The 19,905-nt window shown below is 32.9% G+C and overlaps 1 pseudogene; it reads left to right on the top strand.

Moving 5' to 3' along the window:
* Positions 1 to 18,980: 18,980 nt before the first annotated feature.
* LOC138398768 (ras-related protein Rab-7a pseudogene) lies at positions 18,981 to 19,689 on the top strand (annotated as a pseudogene).
* Positions 19,690 to 19,905: the final 216 nt, after the last annotated feature.

The raw sequence follows: 19,905 nt of genomic DNA, 5'->3' as shown, positions 1-19,905 counted from the left end.
TGGGGAATTTGATTTAAAGAGCTTCAGAGTAATGCCAGAACCTCTCATCATTTTCTTTTCCTTCTATTTTTTTTTTTAAATTGAGTTTCTCCTATTTAAAAAGTATCTCAATTTTTTATAATTATGATGATCACTTAAGTTGCAGAACCACTGTGTAAAGGAAAAGAAAGTTCCTGTGGTGTTTTGGAATAACAGATTTTGTTTTCCCTCAATATGTCTCCTTTCACTATTCTAACCCACTGGGATGGACGAATGGCCAGATAGCTGGGGGAAAAAAATGTAAGATAAAAGTTGTAATGTGCAGAACTCAGAACTAGTTAGCTCACTAGTTGAGAATTTCATCCTACAATTAGAGTGCTTGGGTTCCATTTCAGATTCCATTCAAGATTAATTCTATTATTTTAAAGAACGTACTCTACCTCATTAAATCTCAGTTTTGTAATTATTAAGAATTATAATTTATCAGTTTTGAAGAGAATTAACAGATCAATACATGTTATATTTAGAATAGTGTGTGGTGTATACAGGGTTTTTTTTTTTTCCATTACTATGTTGACTTTATTACTGCTACTACTATTCTAAAATTGGTATTAATGAGCCTAATTCAATAGTCCAAAAAGTTCTTAGAGAAATGTAATAATTCCATGGCATTTTCTTAACTCTATAATGTAAAAGCAGAATCAAAATATCAACACTTAATAAAATAAGAGTAACTTATACTGGTTGGAATAAGACACAAACATACTGGTCATTTCATACAAAAACAATAAGCAAACAAACAAAGCAGAATGAAGCAAGAGAAAATGAACTTATTTTCTTGTAAACACATTGTTTTTCTAATGAGACACAAGCATGAATAGAGCAACACTTCTATTTTCTTATTCTCCGTTGCTGTATAAAAATGCCTTTGCCGAGTGCAAGTGTTAATTTGGCACACAACATGCTTAAAATTGTTATGTTTTGGGCCACATATATTGACAATTTGTTAGAGTAAATGATGAATAGCTTGTCTTTCACCTGTGAAACAAAATGACCTTTTTAAGGCCTTACATCTGACTAAGGTGATATTGAAATCTGAGTCTCCTAACTCCCAATCCAAAACTCTTTCTACTACTGAAAACAAAAAACTTAATTGAAAAATAAACCCCCCAAAACACAATTTTCTTAATTTTTATGCCTCTAATAAGTGTTATTTTTTCCTAGGGTTTCTTAGTGAACCCAATCAAATTTTAATGTGAGCTCTTTTGTTTTCATCACTTATGTATTCCTCCTATCCATCAATATTTAAATACCAACTGCCAATCTTCCATCCATTCATTCATTTAAGATTTGTCCTTGCACCTCATTTCTTTCAAAAATGCTTTTATATTATTTAGGAAGGTAGATCAAATTATATCTTAAACAAATTATTATCTATATTAAATTTACCAAAGATAAAGTAACTTACAACAGCTAGGAGTGGTGTTACATATGCATGGAAAATTTAGTATAAAATGTTAATGAATAAAGTAAAAGAGCATAAGGATTTTTGGAAGTATATACCTTAATGCATGTTTAAAAATATTAAATAGAAATGACAAGCTAAAGCAATAACAATTTAAAATAATAATGATAATAGCCAGCACAAGAGAATGAGAATGACTTTGACATATGTATTAATTGTTTATTGCTGCCATGACAAATTACCACAAACTTCAAGGCTTAATACAACACAAATGTATTATAGTTCCTTAGTTCAGAAATTCGGTGTGCTCTGCTGGTATCTCTGCTTCAAATTTCACAAGTTCAAAATGAAAGTATCAACGGAACTGGCCTCTAGAGACAAATCCAGTATTAGACTTATTCAAGTTATTGACAGAAGTCAATTGGTGGTCTGGTCTCATCTCCTCTTCCTCGTCTGGTCTGAACTGGTCTGGTCTCCTCTTCCTGGTCCAGTTTCATCTCTTCTTCTGCTCTGGTCTCCTCTTCCTCTTCTGGTCTGGTCTCCTCTTCCTTGTCTGGTCTCATTTCCTCTTCCTCGTCCGGTCTGGTCTCCGCTTCCTCATTTGGTCTCCTATAGATTTCTATAGGAACAATTTTTCCTCTGGTTCCTTATTTCCCTATGATAGTCTACTTAAGAAAAGCGCCATAAACAGATTATAAGCTAGTAGTGTTGGGGCCAGAAGAAATTCCACACAACCTCAAGGCCCATGAGCACAGGGATGTATAAAACTTAGGCAGGAACCGGCCAATTGAGACCATGCTACACAAGGTTAACATAAGATTTCAACAAGGAGTTTCCATAGTGTAGTGGTTATCACATTCGCCTCACACATAAGATTTCAATGGAGTGATAAAAAATAGAAATTTCTCATAGAGAGATAGGATAAAGAATGTGAAGCCTAACGCACTCTGAAGTGCAGGTGTGTAAGATTGGCAGAGAACTGAGAGTGTAGAGCAGTCACTGAGAAAAACACCTCTTGGGACCTTAGTACAAATCCTCAGTGTGGGGCAGCATCAGCCACTGCTATAGAAATTTGAAATCTGAGGTGAACCTATGACAATAATAGCAAGGACAAAACCCAAATCCAGATGCACTCCTAAATAGATTGACAAATTTCAATGAAGTGTTTTTATGGAAGGATATGGCTAATGAAAATGAACACACAGTACATTGGTGGTTTGAGAAGTTCTATTCTAGTTAATTTTAATCTTGAAAATAAGCCATGTGGATGACCTGAGACTAAGGTGGATAATGATGAGCTGAAAGTTGTAGTGGAAGTGAATCCATCTCAACCTACACATGAACTAGCAGCAAGGTTTGACTTTACTATTCAAACAATATTGGACCATTTGAAACAAATGGGCAAGATAAAGAAGTTGGATAGATGGGTTCCATGTGAATTAAATGAGCAACAGAAGAGAAATCATCTCAAAGCTTGTCTTTCTTTGCTGTCATGACATAAAAGTGAACCATTTCTATGACGTATTTTTATCTGTGATGAAAAATGGATTATTTTTGACAATCACAAGTGTTTGTTACAATGGTTGGATAAAGATGAAGTGCCCAAACATGGTCCAAAACCGAATATTCATCAGAAAAAAACTAATGCTGTTTGGTGGTCTAGTACTGGTATTACCCACTTCAACTTCATGAAACCAGATTACAGTGAATGTCTACCAATTGGACAAAATGATGAGGATGCTTGGGATGAAGCAGCAGAGACCGGTCAATAGAGACATGACAATCCTCTTGCAAGACCACACATGTCACAAAAAACAATGCTGCTCAAACTACAGAAGCTGGACTTGGAAACTCTTTTTATCAGACCTTGCACTGACTGACTTATCAGTTCTTCCAGACTTTGGGCCACTTCTTGCAAGGAAAAATATCCGAGTCTCAACAAGCTGTGGAAAAGATCTTTCATGATTTCATTGCCATTTTGCCATTCGCACTCCAGGCTCCTTTGCTGCCACCATAAGCAAGCTACCATTAAGATGGCAAAACTGTGTCAATAGTTTAGGTGTATACTTTGATTAATTATACTGCTTCTTGTTTGAGATATAATAAACTAAACTTTTGATTTGAAATTGGACATTTCATATTTAATGACCTAATACTCTGTTAAAACTAGTTACTGTGATCATTGGATTTTCTTGTTCTCATGAAGGTGCTTTCTTTCATGAATAGTTGCTCAATTTGGTCTTTCTGTAGGGGAATGATCCCTGGAGGGTTCTATTTGACTATCTTGCTCCACCTCCTATCTTGAGAATTATAGGTGCTTTTTAAGGCTGCATATAGAAAATCTACATGCACTTCATGTGATGCATATGGAAAATAAATGGAAGTAAGTTCTGTTTTTCATGTGCCACATTTTAGTAGTCAGTAGTGAAGATGAGTGTTTGTGGCTTATAAGCATAATCTTCAGCTAACAATTTTCAAAATAGGTCTTACGGTATTTGGAACTGGAAATGTAGCCCAGTATATCCTATTACATTAGCTCTGGTTGTCTTCTCTGTTACAAATTAGACTAAATACTAAATCTATTCACTTAATATATATTAAATTATCATCTCTTTTTTCCTCCATAACAAATTAATACATAAAAGGTAAATTTTCCAAAACATATTATTAAAATTCACCTTAAATACATGGATAAAAGAGGATGCGAGTTAACTTTCAACGATTTTACATTAGGAAAACAAATTATTTGTTTAAAATGGTGATTAAATTGTATATAGATAATATAAGAGATGCCCAATAACTGCATATGTTATGCTACTCTAATGCTTAACAATATATGCAGGTGTCAACAGTCATATTTCTTTGCTAATTCTTAATACATATTACTTTTGGGGATTGACCCACTCTTTTTTAACAACTAGAGTAAAAGCAGAATATGCTGTTGTTTTCCCTGTTTAACACCAAAAAACATTGAAATTGAATCAATTGTCATTTTTTAATTCATATTTTATGTTAAAAATAGACTGTCATGCTAGGCATTGCCTACTTTCTTCATTGATTACTATCTCTATTCAATTAAATCTGTTCAATAAAGAAATACATACTATAGCAACAAAAATTTTATTATGGTAATTTAGAAAAATGACTATGAGAAAATATTTTGATATTTTAATTATAAACATAATTATAAAGGTGTAAGTGCATCGTATATTAATCTATTTTAACCTATTAAAAGATATGGAGTGATATGAAAAAAAATTACTGCAGTTATGCATACATATGTGATTGACTCAGATACTCTTGTCAAGAATGAAACATATGTATAAAGTCAGAAAGAAAGAAAGAGAGAGAGAGAGAGAGGTCACAATAAAAAAAACCTTTAAAATAGAAAATGCACCATTCCCTTAAATACACTGAGAAATTCTAATAAATATGTTATGCAATTGTAGTATCAAAAATTATAATATCAAAAATTAAAATATTTTGATGATATATTTAAAAAATCATTGTTATCTCAAATGGTATATAAAATAAATAAATATGTCTTAGGCAAAATTCTTTAACAGATTTTGTTTACCAAGATTATTCTAGGTGCCACAATCTTTATTTTTTAATTAAACAAAGAAGTACAATATATACATTGTATAAAACCTGAAAAATATGAAACAATTCTCCCAAAAAGTGTACTTACATTGCTACAAATTTCCACCTACTAATATACTATTAATGCTTGTGTTTAAAACAGTTTCAATGTTATTTTTTAAATGTTCACTGCTATGCATATGATGCAAAAATAAAATTATAGTATACATTTCTAATATTCTCAAAAATATATTATAAACAGATATTCAACAGGTTCATATGTATTGTGAATACATCAATCATAACTGTAATAATTTATTTCTAGTTTATATATTTATGTGAAAACATATTCACAAGAGTTCTTCTACTAAGAAATATATATAGTCAACAACAGAATTAATTGAGAATTCCACAATAACTATTAAGAAAACATTATGCTTGTATGTGTAGATAGGTAGTAGACTGATAGACAGATTGATAGAAAGATAAATGCATGATAGAATCGTTAAGATGAAGAAATAAACTTCCAATTCTTCTTACTTAAAGTATGTGTAAATGCTGTGCAAGCTATGTGTATATATATGTGTGTGTGTCTGTGTGCGTGTGTGTATTCTCTTCAAAAAATTTATATCTACTTTAATAAGGAACTATGTTTTTCTTACAGTGCCTAGATCTGCAATATTCTGTATTAATAAAGCTGTGTTCACTGGCAATTGGTCTTGTCAACAATTTTAATCAGGACCTTCATTACATATTGAGGTAAAGCTCAATTTTACTAATGCACTTGCTAAAAGTTCCCTTTAAATTCAGTGCCTTCTTTAACTTTGATATCGCTAGAGAGAGTTAGCTTTCCAATGGGCACTATAAAACACTGCCTTCTTGCTTATTTATTAACTTAGAAATATATCTTCTCTCTGTTTACAAGTTACCACTATTCATCTCCAGACTTTTTGCTCTGAGATCTTTGTCTGCTCTCAGTCAATGTCCCCTCACACATCTTCAATGGAGAGGGCAATTTATGCTTATTACTGTGAAACAGTTGCAGTTAGCGGAATTACAGATGTCATGCTACTCTCTCAGAGCACCATTAAATACCAAGCCTTTCCACAGACATTTAGGAGATGATTCTTTTTAACCTAGTAGAACATATTCTTTAGTTAGTATGGGTTCATAATTCCACACTGTTACTCTTACTTATTCCAGGGATATTTGTCAGTACTTTCAATAAATTCTACCAATGTGCCACATTAATTTTTTTTTCTTTTTTTACCTCAGTTTAGAATAATATTGAGGGAATAATATCATGTTCAGATGAATTTATTGTGGAGCTTAAATGTGCAAGCAATTTTCATGGGGAAAATAAACAAAGGTGGAGAATATGGTCCAACTTTCTCAATTTTTTTCTTTGACCCTCTACCTTGACAGAGATATCAACATGGCCATCTTTAGATGTACATGGTTTATTTCCTAGTAAACATCTATGTAAAGGCATTGATTATCTAAAGCTTGTTTTTAGAAAAACAAAATTATGTAAATAAGTTCATATAGAGGGGTTCATTTTTATTTTCTAACTTGCAGGATTTAAAGCCTGAATGGAAGGAGAATTGAGTCAAAGTGCAATCTGTGATGTGTGTATCCATCAAAGGTCTCATTTTCTCAAAGCTTGTGGGATCCTAATTGAATTTGCTTCCCATAATTTCATCAACTTATATAAGAACATACTTTTTAATAACAAAATTCTGATAAAATTGTGCAAATAGCTTTAAGTGTTATGGATATTTTTATTTATCTACTTTACTAATTAGCTTTGAGCATGAACTAATTACAATTTAATCAATCATTTTATAAGTACGGAGGTACTATTACATTAAATGTGGTTTCTAGTAGGTAATTTTGATGCAGGTTAGGCCATTATCACTAATTCTCTGAGAAATTGTCTTTAAGAACAATAGAGTGATATTTTTAATTTCCTGTTTTTATAGTTTAAGTTTTTCATGGAAGGCAGGTATGTCTTATCTAGACTTTGTTAGTATGTAGTATGACATTTGTTGTGTGTAAAAACTATGATGCCACTCATTCTTGATTTATTATCACCATCAAGTAATTTCCTCACCAAGGAGTAATAAAACTCTTTTTTTCCCATCAATTACATTCAGATGAGTCCAAAATGAGAATTTCTGGGCTATTCTTAACAATACTAAAACTTGTGAGGGCCAGTAAATGTACTATTAAATGTCATGGTAACTATATATATGCTTTTATTATATCTTTAAATATTCTTTTAGTTTTCTTTTAAGACTAGTTTATTTCCACTGAAAAAGTTGATGTGCTTAGAGTTAGCCAATGTCATAAATTGAACTGGCCCCTCTTGGTTCATAAAATATTTACCATGTCTTAAAATGCCTACTGTTTTCAAAAACTATGATTTATCATTCTGCCATCAATGGAAGAATTACCTTCCTTCCATGAAGCAGAAAATAAAATCAAACTGATATTTTTAATTTCTGTATTTTAAAATCTATGAAACCAGATTTCATTTCACATTTTCTGCTCTATATTAATAAAAAGTATATCTGACACACTTCTTGTTCCTGAAAAATAACCGAAAACTTAATGAAAATATTAAGCTTTGCTAAAAAGAAGACATTCTACTTTGTAACAATTTCACTTTTCCTTACATTTAATAACAATTCCCTCCACATCCAGAAACCCATGTGCAGTGACTATATGCCACAGTGGGGAATAAACTTTTCCTTTCACTCCACTAGCATTTCATATTTTTTCTTTAACCCACTTATTTATAATAGGCTTAAAGGAAGAATGGCTTCTCAGATATCAAAAGGCAGTGAGGCAGCTAACATAGAATTTCATAAAGTTTTTGCTGGGTGGCAGAGCAGCAATAGTTCCATAAGCAGAAGCATTGCTGTGTGCACTTGGTCTTTATCATTAATTCCAGAGCACAGTTCTAGTTGGTGCATGGCCAGCGTTATAATCAGGAGACAACAAAGAAACTGCATAATGATGATGCATTCATTTCAGGAGAGTGAGGAAATGCTGGTTACTATCTTAATGTTTAACAAAGAAACATAAATGATCATGCATACTCCTCTTAGAAATATATTTGAAACTCTATGATGAATAAATTAACTAATATCTTGGAGCACAATTTTCTTGAATCATTATAAAAGCAGAGATATAAGAGTTGCTTTTCCAGGTATATTTTCAATATGAAGGAGAGTATTTTATAGAAGATAAATTATAAAACATTTTAATAATATGAATAAAGTATAAACAAATATATGTATTAGTATATGATTTAAAATGTATTTGTTAATATTTTATTTATTGTACATCACTTACTTTTGGAGTTAAAGAAAATAAGCAGTTACTACATACTATCAATATTTTAACTTTAAAAAACAAATAATAATATACTTATATTACATATTTACATATCTATCATTATTAAAATTGCGGTTTCAAGAAAATGCTTTAACTCAATGTAAGTGCCATCATGTTGAATATTTGAAAGGATTTATTTTAGCAATAAATAAAAACAGATATTAAATATGGTTTATATATTTAAACTAATTATACAATCTAAAAATACATGTTGGAGTAAGAATACAATATTTCTTGAACTATCTTTTCTATTTTGAATGGTATATTTATCTTATTTAAACTAACTTTTTTCATAAATAAGTGATTAAGGTAATTTTCACTGAGTCATTATATGTTTGATCATCAGGATTTCTGTCTGTATATGATTGAAATTCCATCATCTGATTGTCACAATTCTCACTAGTAGTTAGATTTGTGGGTATTATTTACAGATTCATCAATAATTAGCACAACAATCTTGAGTAAGATATGTAATTTGAGACTCAGTTTTCTTATCCATAAATAAAGGCTGTGGGAATATATAATATTAATATATATAGGCTCTGCATGCTCTATCAGTACTATACCATTACAATTCTTTCTTTCTGTGAATATCATGCGGTATTAGAATTGAGAAATAAAATGAGATGAAAAGTATAACTATTTTGTCTGGCTTGTCCTTTTATTTTGAAATTTTATATTACTAAATGCTTAATATACTATCTAACAGAAATAAGAAGAAATTAATTAACAATAATAGCTTATGTTTTAAAATAAAAGACAAACGTGAAGTTACATTATTTAAAAGAATTTCCTTGCCCTTTTTTTTGCAATGACACATACACAAATACACACATACTTCTTCACATGCACCAGCACACACACACTACGTGGTCATAAAACATATCCCCTCACATAAACGCAGGTTTCTAAGCCTTTCTCTCACTGCAAATTTTACTTTGTGACTAGGGAAAGAACTTCAGAATATGAAGTATTTTATTTTGATTTATTTTGCTGCAATTTTTTCTTTCTCTTATACTTTTTCAAGACTTAAAAATGTTAAGCATTCTAGAGGTTGAATAAAAGAGAGCACTTCTGTTTTGCTAACCTCAGGAATTACTAGGAATAGCTCTACTTCTTCCTATAAATGCTATCCATAGCTGTAAATGTCAATTTTTGTATCAGAATAGTTTCTTCAATAAATGGTGTTGGGAAAGATTGATATCCATATACAGAAAAAAGGAATTGGACCCTTATCTTATGCCATATACAAAAATCAACTCAAAGTAGTTTAAAGACTTAAACATAAGACCTGAAATGGTAAAACTACTAGAAGAAGACCTAAGGGAAAAGCTTCTTGACATTAGGCTTGGCATATTTTCATATATGACATCAAAAGCATAAGCAAAAATGCAAAAGTAGACAAATGGGATTGGGTTAAACTAAAAAGTTTCTGCGCATCAAAGGAAATAATCAATGGAGTGAAGAGAAAAACCTACAGAATAAAAGAAAATATTTGAAAATATTTAATAACGAGTTAATGTCCAAAATATATAAAAGATTCAAACAACTCAATAGCAAGAAAACAAATAACCTTATTTCAAAAAGGGACAAAGAACCCGAAAAGACATTTTTCAAAAGAAGACATACAAATGACCAACAGTTGTTTGAAAAAATGCCCAACATCACTAATCATTAGGAAAATGCAAATTAAAACCACGAGATGTCATCTAGGTAGCTTTTATAAAAAACACAAAAGATAACAAGTGCTGGTGAGAATGTGAAGTAAATGACCTCCGTATAGTGTTAGTGACAAGGCAAATTAGTACAGCCATTATGGAAAACAGTTTTGAAGTTCTTCAAAAAATTAAAAATAGAACTACCATGTGATCCAGCAATTCCACTGCTGAGTATATCTAAAGAAAATGAAATCAGTATGTCAAAGAAATAGCTGTACTCCATATTCATTTCATCATTATTCAGAATAGTTAAGATATGGAATCAACCTACATGTACAACAAAGAATGAATGGATAAAGACAATATGACATGCGTACGTGCATTTCTTAATAATGGGGATATGTGCTGAGAAATATGTTGTTACACAATTTTGTCATTGTGTGAACATCATAGAGTGTACTGACACAAACCTAGACTTTTCTCTAGGCTACAAATCAATACAGCATGTTACTACACTGAATACTATAGGCAATTGTAGCACAGCAGTAAATATTTGTGTATTTAATCATATCAAAATGTAGTAAATTTACAGTAAAGGTATGATATAAAATATAAAAAATAGTACACTCGTAGGGAGCACTTACTGTAAGTAAAGACTGCAGGAATAAAAATTGTTCTGGGTGAGTCGGTGATTGAGTGGTGAGTGGGCAAGCCTAGGACATTACTGTATACTACTGTAGACTTTATAAACAATGTGCATTTAAGTTACACAATATTTATTAAAAATATTTTTATTCTCTAATAAATTAAACTTACCTAACTAATTTTTCACTTTATATACTTTTTAATTTCTTAAAATTTTGACTATTTTATAATAATTCTAAGCTTAAAACAAAAGCACATTGTATAGCCATACCACAAAACACCCTTTTTCTTTATATTTTTATTCTGTAAGATTTTTTCTACTTTTAATAATGTTTATTTGTTTATTTATTTATTTATTTTTACTTTTAAAACTTCTTTATTACAAGCTAAGACACAAACATTGCATTAGCCTAGGCCTACATAGGGCCAGGATCATTGATATCACTATCTTCCACATCCACACCTTGTCCCACTGGGAGGTCTTCAGGTGCAAAAACATGTATGGAGCTGTAATTTTCTATGATAACAATGCCTTCTTCTGGTATTCTTCCTGAAGGACCTGTCTGTAGGTCTAAAAAGGCTGTTTTATTTTATTTATATATAGGAGGGGTACACTCTAAAATAATGATAAAAGTATATCATAGTAAATAATTAAACCAGTAACATAGTAATTTATTATCATTATAAAGTATTATGTACTGCACATAATCATATGTGATATATTTTTATACAACCGCAACCGAGTAGGTTTGTTTACACCAGCATCATCACAAACATGTGAGTAATGCATTGTGTTACATTGCAACAGTTACAATGTCACTTGATAACAGGGATTTTTCAGTTCCTTTATAATCTATGAAACCACCATCACTTATGTGTTCTATTGGTGAACAAAATATAATTAGGGAGTGCGTGCCTATGTATACAAAATGGAGTACTATTCAGACTTTAAAGAAAAGGCAATGCTTTCACTTGCTTGTCTTCACCGTGCTGAACTGAGGAATGCCCATATGATTTACTTTTCCATTGAAATGTGAGTAAAAGTGTAATATGCACTTTCAGGAAGAAGCTGTGGAGACAGCAAATGCTTTGCCGTGTTCCTCTTTCTCTCTGCCATAAAAACCAGCAATGCTTCCAATAGAGGCTGCTTTACCAGCCCGGGTCCAGAAGAAACGATGTTATACATCAAAACTATGGCCAAATTGCAATGAATCACCAGTACAAGAAATAAACAAACCTTTGTTTTATGTTCACAGCAAAATTGAGAGCCTCTGAGATTTTTGAAGTGTAAAACCTAGTTTATAGTGACAGAAATTAATAGCAGAAGTCTGTTTTGCCTTAACCTAACCATGTGAACTAAGGTATTTGGAATTGGCTTTGGAGCTGGGTTGGAGGTAATGAGGACACTGTTATTTGGAGGGTAGAGAAGGACAATCACATTATTCCATGCCTTTAATGTGGTAAAACTGATGTCCTATATAGCTTGGAAGGTAAATAGTATATCTAATAAGTATGCAACTTAAAATAAAGGGTAGGGAACAGAACAGTAGGAAAAAAGTAGAAGTAGCACCTATTAGATGAGCAAAAACAAAAAATTGCTATTTTGGAAACAAGAACAAAAATATTAACAACAGCCAAAAATCCTAGTAAAGAGAGAATAAGAAACTAATTTTCTCTCACAATCAGTAAAAAATAAAATTAAGAAATCCATTAAACATCAAAGGCCTACTAAACTCAGTCTTATGGCAAAGACTAAATCATAGCATGGTCATCATTCCCATTATTAAAATGTTGTAAAAATTAAGTACTTTCAATTGGACAAAATACCTTAGGAAAATTTGCTTCACCTGAGGAAACTGTATATTCTCAAATTATCAGAATACAATTTTAGAGAGAGAGGCGTGTCTTCAAGACCATTGGGAGCATGGGTTTTAGAACACAAAGCTAATTTAAAACTTTTTTTTAAAAAAAGCTTACAAAATTTTTTAACTAAGAGTGTACTTTCAAAGAGGCATCACCTTAGACTAAAAGAGAATGGCTGTCTGACTTCTAAAGCAATTTCTGGGTCCCAAATCTTCCATGATAAGAGAGAAAAAGAAAAGCTACTTGATGACCAAGGAGGACACATTATCCAGTGCTTTCTTCAGGTATAGTAAATAGAGAAAATGAAAAAAAAGAGCGAGCTTCTAGAGGGTGGAGCAAGGATCACAAAGAATAAATGAGTGGGGAAAATACTTCTGGGTAGTGACATCAAGTTTTAACCAAGGAGCATTTCCTGCTCCTGGAGTTGGATCACTTTTAACAACTGAACAGAATTTTAGCATTTTATAAACCAGAGAATGCTGTGTGCCTTCCATTCTTTCCTTTTCTGTGAATGGGTCTGTTTATTATGATTATCTTATCCTGGTCCCACTCCTGTTTATTGGCAGTCTGGGGTAGGGCAGATAACTTTTCTTTTTAATTCATAGAATTCTGTATGAAGAATTAATTCCCAAACCTGAAGAGATTATTATAATCTATCCTCATATACTGTGCTTATAGGCCTAAGCCATACCTGGATGAAACCATGGTTATAGGGAATGGGGATATGGGGTTGTGAGGTAGAAGGAAAACTTCCCCTTTGACCCTGGAAGTTTCACTGAAAGATCAACTCACAATAAGGCAGATTAATAAAAGAAAGAGATTACAAATTTATTTAGTGTGCTCACAGGAAGAATCACAGAGTTATTACCCAATATCCCAATGGGGTCCAGAAGTTGATGTACCCTCATTTTAGAGGCGAGAGGAGGAGGAGGAATATAGGTAATTCTGTTGAGTGGCAATAAATGGTTATTAGGGAGAATGAATAAATACTTAGGAGAATGAAGGGATAGGGGGAAACAGATTGACTTCCAAATGTTGTCTTTGGAAATTAAATTAACCTGAGAGACAGGTATCATTTAAAATGATTTCGGCCAGATCTGGTTATACTCTTGATCTTCTTTCCTGAAATATATTGATATTTGTTTTCTGCAATAATAGGGAGGAGAAAGGAAGTCAGATTGTTCTTTTTGATGGGTCTGTCTGCTTTTATGCAGATAGAGGGAAAGCCCCTTCCAAAGTCTGTTGATCTCTAAGAGCCTTTTATTCAAAATACTCTTTATGCCAAGGAGTCATATTTTGGGGTGAAATTTCCTGAGCTCCTTCGGGGTCATAATTTACCTATAGGAGAGGGAAGGGGCTAAATATTTGGTGATAAGAAGTGTTCATTTTTTTTTTATTTCAGCATATTACGGGGGTACAAATGTTTAGTTTACGTACACTGCCCTTCTCATACTACACATAAAATCAACTCTATTATATTAGACTTTACTGTGAATGGGAAAAAAACTATTTTAAAATATGAAATACAATCATTATAATGTAACTTTTATAGTAGTTTGTGATAATTACAAGACTGATTAGTAAATATGACAGTATTTCATATTAACTCAGAATACAAAGTATTTCTTAAATAAGATCAAAAGCAAAAAATATGAAGAAAAACATTGATGTATCCATCTGCATTTAAATTAAGACATTTTAGTTATCAAAGGATATCAAAAAGATAATGAAAGCACACCTACAAACTTAGAGAAGACATCTTAAGCACACAAAAGTGACAAATTTTTAGTTTCTAGAATCTATAAAGAAAGCTTAAAAGAAAAAGAAAAAGAAAAAAGATAATAAATGGACAAAATAACTGAGCAAACACTTCAAAGAAGAAATGTATTACAAATAAATATATAAAACATGCTCAATTTTTCACTAATATTCAAGGTTATATAAATAAAATTATTTTCTATGCATTAAAATGAAAAATAAAATTTCTGAAAATATCAAGTATTAAAGAGCATGTGGAACAACTAAAATGCCTATATAGCATTGGCAGTCATGTACATTTTGGGAAACTTGTAAAATTGTGTGGTATAGCAAATATATGCAGATCCTAAAATTTTACTCCAAGCTATATGTCTATGGAAACTTTTGTACATGACATAGAGACTTGTAAAGGAATGGTCATGGTTGCATGATCTTTTAATTGTGAAAACCTGGAAACAGTATACATGTCTTTCAGCAAGAAAATGGATAAATAGATCATGGTATATTTTAAAAATTTTTTAGTGTATGGCAATAAAAATCAGGTGCCCCGTGGTGATTTTTCTGATAGGGTGGTCAAAATGAGAATAGCTAAAATTATTATCTAATTTCTCACTTAAATTTTTTCATAAAATCTGTGAAAAAATAGATATGAGAAATTAGATGATAACTTGAGAAATCAGCTAAGGCAAAGTAAGTTATTTTTATTTTATTATTGTTTTCATATATACTTATTAAATTCTGTTCTTGAACATATAAGCTGAAGGAAACATCATAGTGAAAGGCAATTTCTAAACGATGTGTAATATGTGAAGTAATTTCACAGGATTGAGAACGGTTATATTTTCGAGAATGTCTGTCTCAAGAACTTGACAGCTCTTTAAATTTATGTCTTAATAGTTCAATTGTTTTCATGCTCAAATATTGACTTTTTTCAAAAAATAGACTACTAACATGTAAAATAGTTTTACTAACATATTTTATTGTTGTAAATTTTCTTTTTCTGTTAAGTGTAATCAAACATTTTAAAGTATTTTCTTTAATAAAGTTTCTATATGAAAATTCAAATTGCTGTGAATACACATACACAATGCATTAAGCAGTGCCACTCACTAAAAAGTACTATGTAAATGTCTTATATTACATTTCTCCCTGCAGTTCCATTATTCAGTCCTCAAATCTCTTTTATTTTTGTATTTTTGTATTTTTATTAATTTATTTTATTTTATTTATTTATTTATTTCAGAGTATTATGGGGGTACAAACACTTTGGTTACATAAATTGCCTTTGCACCAGCCAGTCAGAGCTACAAGTGTACCCATCCCCCAGACAGTGAGCACCGCATCCATTAGGTGTGAATTTGCCCATCCCCTCCACTCCCTCCTGCCTGCCTGATACCTGATGAATGTTACTTTCATATGTGCATGTAAGTGTTGTTATATTGGTACCAATTTAATGGAGAGTACATGTTGTGTTTGTATTTCCATTCCTGTGATACTTCACTTCGAAGAATGGGCTCCAGCTCCATCCAGGATAATACAAGAAGTAGTTAACCATTTTTTTTATAGCTGAGTAGTACTCCATGGTATACATATGCCACATTTTGTTAATCCACTCATCTATTGATGTATAAGCTCTATGGAATGTAGGATGAAGATACCTAAATAACTAAAAGTAGAACTACCATTTGATCCAGGATTCTCACTACTGGGTATTTTTTACCCAAAGCAAAAAACGACATTCTATAAAAAAGGCATCTGCACTCCAATGTTTATAGCAGCACAATTCACAATTACAAAGATGTGGAAACAACTCAAATCTCTTTTAAACAAAGATGTGGAAACAACTCAAATCTCTTTTAAACATAAGCCTTCCCAAGGCTTATTGCCTCAAGGAAACATGTGAATTTCAGCCTTTTGTGTACCTACGCAATACTGTTTAGGTAAAAGAGAGGATTTGATTTATAAGCAAAAATATTAGAGGAAATATTATAAACAACTTCAAGACTTTTTTTATGTAGTCTTTCCATCCCCAAATGAAATAGATTTTTGTAAGCCTGGTGGGGGTGGGGGGTCAGTAAACAGAGAGAACCGATTACAGGAGAGAGAGACTGGAAGGTCTCATGGAAAGGACCCTATCATCTTCTGATATGATCCCCAGGCTGAGCCTTGTGAGATGGTAAAATCCCTGAGCGGGAAGAATGCTCCATGCTCTATCTAGGCAAAAAGGGCCACCGACAGGCTTGCACAGATTGCTGTCTTCCAGGTTTCTATATTTCCATGTACTGCACAGAAATACTAGAGGGAGATGTTTGGGAAGAAACACCACAAATTCACTTATGTACTTAGGACCTAATATTAGAACTCCAGACAGCTATCTGTAAGATAGCAGTCTATCTGAGAAAAGAGTTTACATAAAAACAAAATCCCCACTCTTAATGCAGCATGAAAGCCCTTCTCCTCCATAATGTGGACACAATACTTACTATTTTCTCATTAAAACTACAGAGATGATTTTCAAAATGTATGAAGAGAACAAGCGGGGCTGGCCCCAAATGACATCAGAAGCTCAAGTTGCCTAACAAAGTCCTAGTTGGAAAGGAGGTTTTCCCTTCCCCCACAGGAAGAGCTGCTCCTGAGCTCAATTTCTTATAAGATAGAGTAAAAGGGAGCTTATTTTTCAGGAGCCAGCATCCAACTCCAGTTCTCTGGCCCATCCACACACTGGCACAAAAGAAAAAGATTTGCTTAGTTGGACTTTGTATTGGCATAGTCCAGTAGCCAATTCTAAACTGTTTAACCCACATTTGATGGTTCCAATGCTCTCATTGAAAAGGGTATCAAGTAATTGTTTTTGTAGTCGGGAAAGGCAATTTTCATAAACTCTTTCTCATTTGACTTTCCAAGATGAAGTATCCTAATTTATCTCCCATTGCTATTGCAAGGCTTTGCTAGGATTTTGCTTTCCTTTCCCTTTGATTTCTGCTTCAAATTGACCTAAATGGATTTGGATTTTCAGCAATTAGAGTTAAGTAGAAGTTGAAAGAACTTTCCCATAACTATAACTTTGCTCACTGGTAGTGAGTGTAGTATAATAGAGTGAAATCTTTGACTAAAATCTGCCAAATGTACAAAATGCAAACACTTCTTGGACAAAGGGGAAGAGGGAAACACAAGTACACAACCTATTCTCCTAGCTAGGGAAAGAGTAACAACTCTCAAGCATGTCAACATACTACATAAACTCTTAAGTACATACAAAGATAAATCTGAGTTAGATCAGCCAATCTTGTGGTTGAATCAAAAACTTAGACATTGGAGAGTGGAAAAAACAGGATCCTAATTAATGCTAATTAACAGCTCTTTTGTGGGGTCTTTGATATATTTAAATTATTTATATAGCCACTACTGGAGTGTTGCTTATTATTTATATTATTTAATGTAGCAAATATTATAGTTATTTATAGAATGAAGACTGATGACTAAGCTGTTTCAAATGCTGTCTTTTGGATGTACTTTATGCTGCTTTTAACGTATATAGTTACATCACATTATTTAAAATACCACATTTGACTGTAAATTATGTTTCATGTTTTATTAATACAAAAAATATGTTTTATAACTGTCTTTTTAAATTTCAAGATCTCAGTGTCTGTTGAATTAGGTTTCAATTTTTAAGTAAATAATATTTAACACTTTGCTTATAAATTAATGGAGGCTTTGGAAGAAAATGAATTGAATTCCAACTCATTTAGAATTTTTTTTAACAAAAATCTTAAACCTTATTTTTTATAAATTAGTTAATAGTAACTATTTACATGTTGTTATAATGTGGCTATTAAATGGCTCTTTGAGCTGTTTTTAAGTAGATCTAAGCATTAAAATCCCATATTACCATAGTATTATTGTAATAGATGTAAAGGTTTGAAATAAGGTAAGGAAATGTTTTACATGTTATCTCTTTGAAACCCCCCACCATTTTTGGAAATTAAAACCTGCATTCGTTCCTGAGGCCAGTAATCAAAGGGGCAGAAAAATGTTCTTTGCTGTTTGTTTTCTATTATCTTAAACCACAGGAGATGGCTCAACAGAATTGTCCAGACAGAGGTCACAAGATTATGCTCACTGGAAATAAGGTCAACCAAACAACCAATTATAGTTAATAGACCCAGTCAAATAAACCCAAGCCCAACTGCCAAAAACTCTCCTTTAAAAAGCCCCGGTTTTCTGCGTAAAGGCAGGATAGTATTCTTTGAGACACTGGTCTGCCACACTCCTCATTTGCTGGTAAATTAATAAAGTTCTCTTTCCTTTTCCTCAAACCACTTGATGTTCTTCCTTCTCACTGATTTGACCTTCAAGACATGTACTGAAGTGTTGGTAATATTACTGACTATGTGTATTGTGACTTCCACTTGGGGTGGTGGTGGGAGTGGGAGTGGGGCTGCAGTCTTGGCCATAAAGCCCAAAGAGGCAGCAGCTGCACTGGAGACTTGGAGATCATGGAAGAGTCCACTAGAACCAGAACTTGGACTTCTCTTCCTTTGCCCTCTGTTGGGTCTCCTCCCAGGCCAGGAGCCCTCAAGAAGCACCTGGATCAGAGCCCTCAGTGCCACAGCCTCATTGGAAGGATGACCTCTAGTAAGAAAGTGTTGCTGAAGGTTATCATCCTGGAAGATTCTGGGGTCGGTAAGACATCACTCATGAACCAGTATTGCAACAAGAAATTCAGTAATCAGTACCAAGCCATGATAGGAGCACACTTTCTCACCAAGGAGGTGATGGTTTATGACAAAATAGTCATGATACAAATCTGAGACACAGTAAGGCAGAAAAGGTTTCATTCTCTTGGCATGGCCTTTTACAGAGGCACAGGTTGCTGCATTCTGGTATTTGAAATGACTGCTCCCAACATGTTCAAAACCCCTGGTAGTGGGAGAGATGAGTTTCTCATTCAAATCAGTCCCTGGGATCCTGAAAACTTCCCCTTTCTTGTGTTGGGAAACAAGATTGACCTTGAAACTAGACAAGTGGCCAAAAAGCAAGCACAGGCCTGGTGCTGCAACAAAAATAATATTCCCTACATCAAGACCAGTGCCAAGGAGGCCATCAACCTGGACCAGGTGTTCTAGATGATTGACCAGGTGTTCCAGATGACTGCACGGAGCGCACTTAAAACAGGAAACAGAGGTGGAGCTGAACACTAAACACAGTCACTCCCCACACATCACACACAAACCACACACACACAGACATAAGCAGTCTGCAGCCTGTACCTGTGGTGGCTCCTTGGAGTCAGCCTGCACACTACATGAGCTTTTGTGGATGGCAACAGCATAGGTCTATTGTAGACCTATGCCATGGAGTTGGCATTGTAGATTTATTCTTTTTGTCCACTGGAGAGAGAGAGAGAGAAAGAGAGAGAGAACTGTTTATAATTAACCTTTGTCTAATTCGTTATCTGATTTTTTTAATGGTCTCCCCATGAGCCTCATTTTTTTGAAGGCTACCCCTTGCTAAGACTGGCACCCCATGCTTCATTACAAGCTCACACCC

The sequence above is a fragment of the Eulemur rufifrons genome, chromosome 18, assembly GCF_041146395.1.
Source record: "Eulemur rufifrons isolate Redbay chromosome 18, OSU_ERuf_1, whole genome shotgun sequence".
NCBI lineage: Eukaryota > Metazoa > Chordata > Mammalia > Primates > Lemuridae > Eulemur > Eulemur rufifrons.
This window is presented reverse-complemented; position numbering and strand designations above follow the sequence as displayed.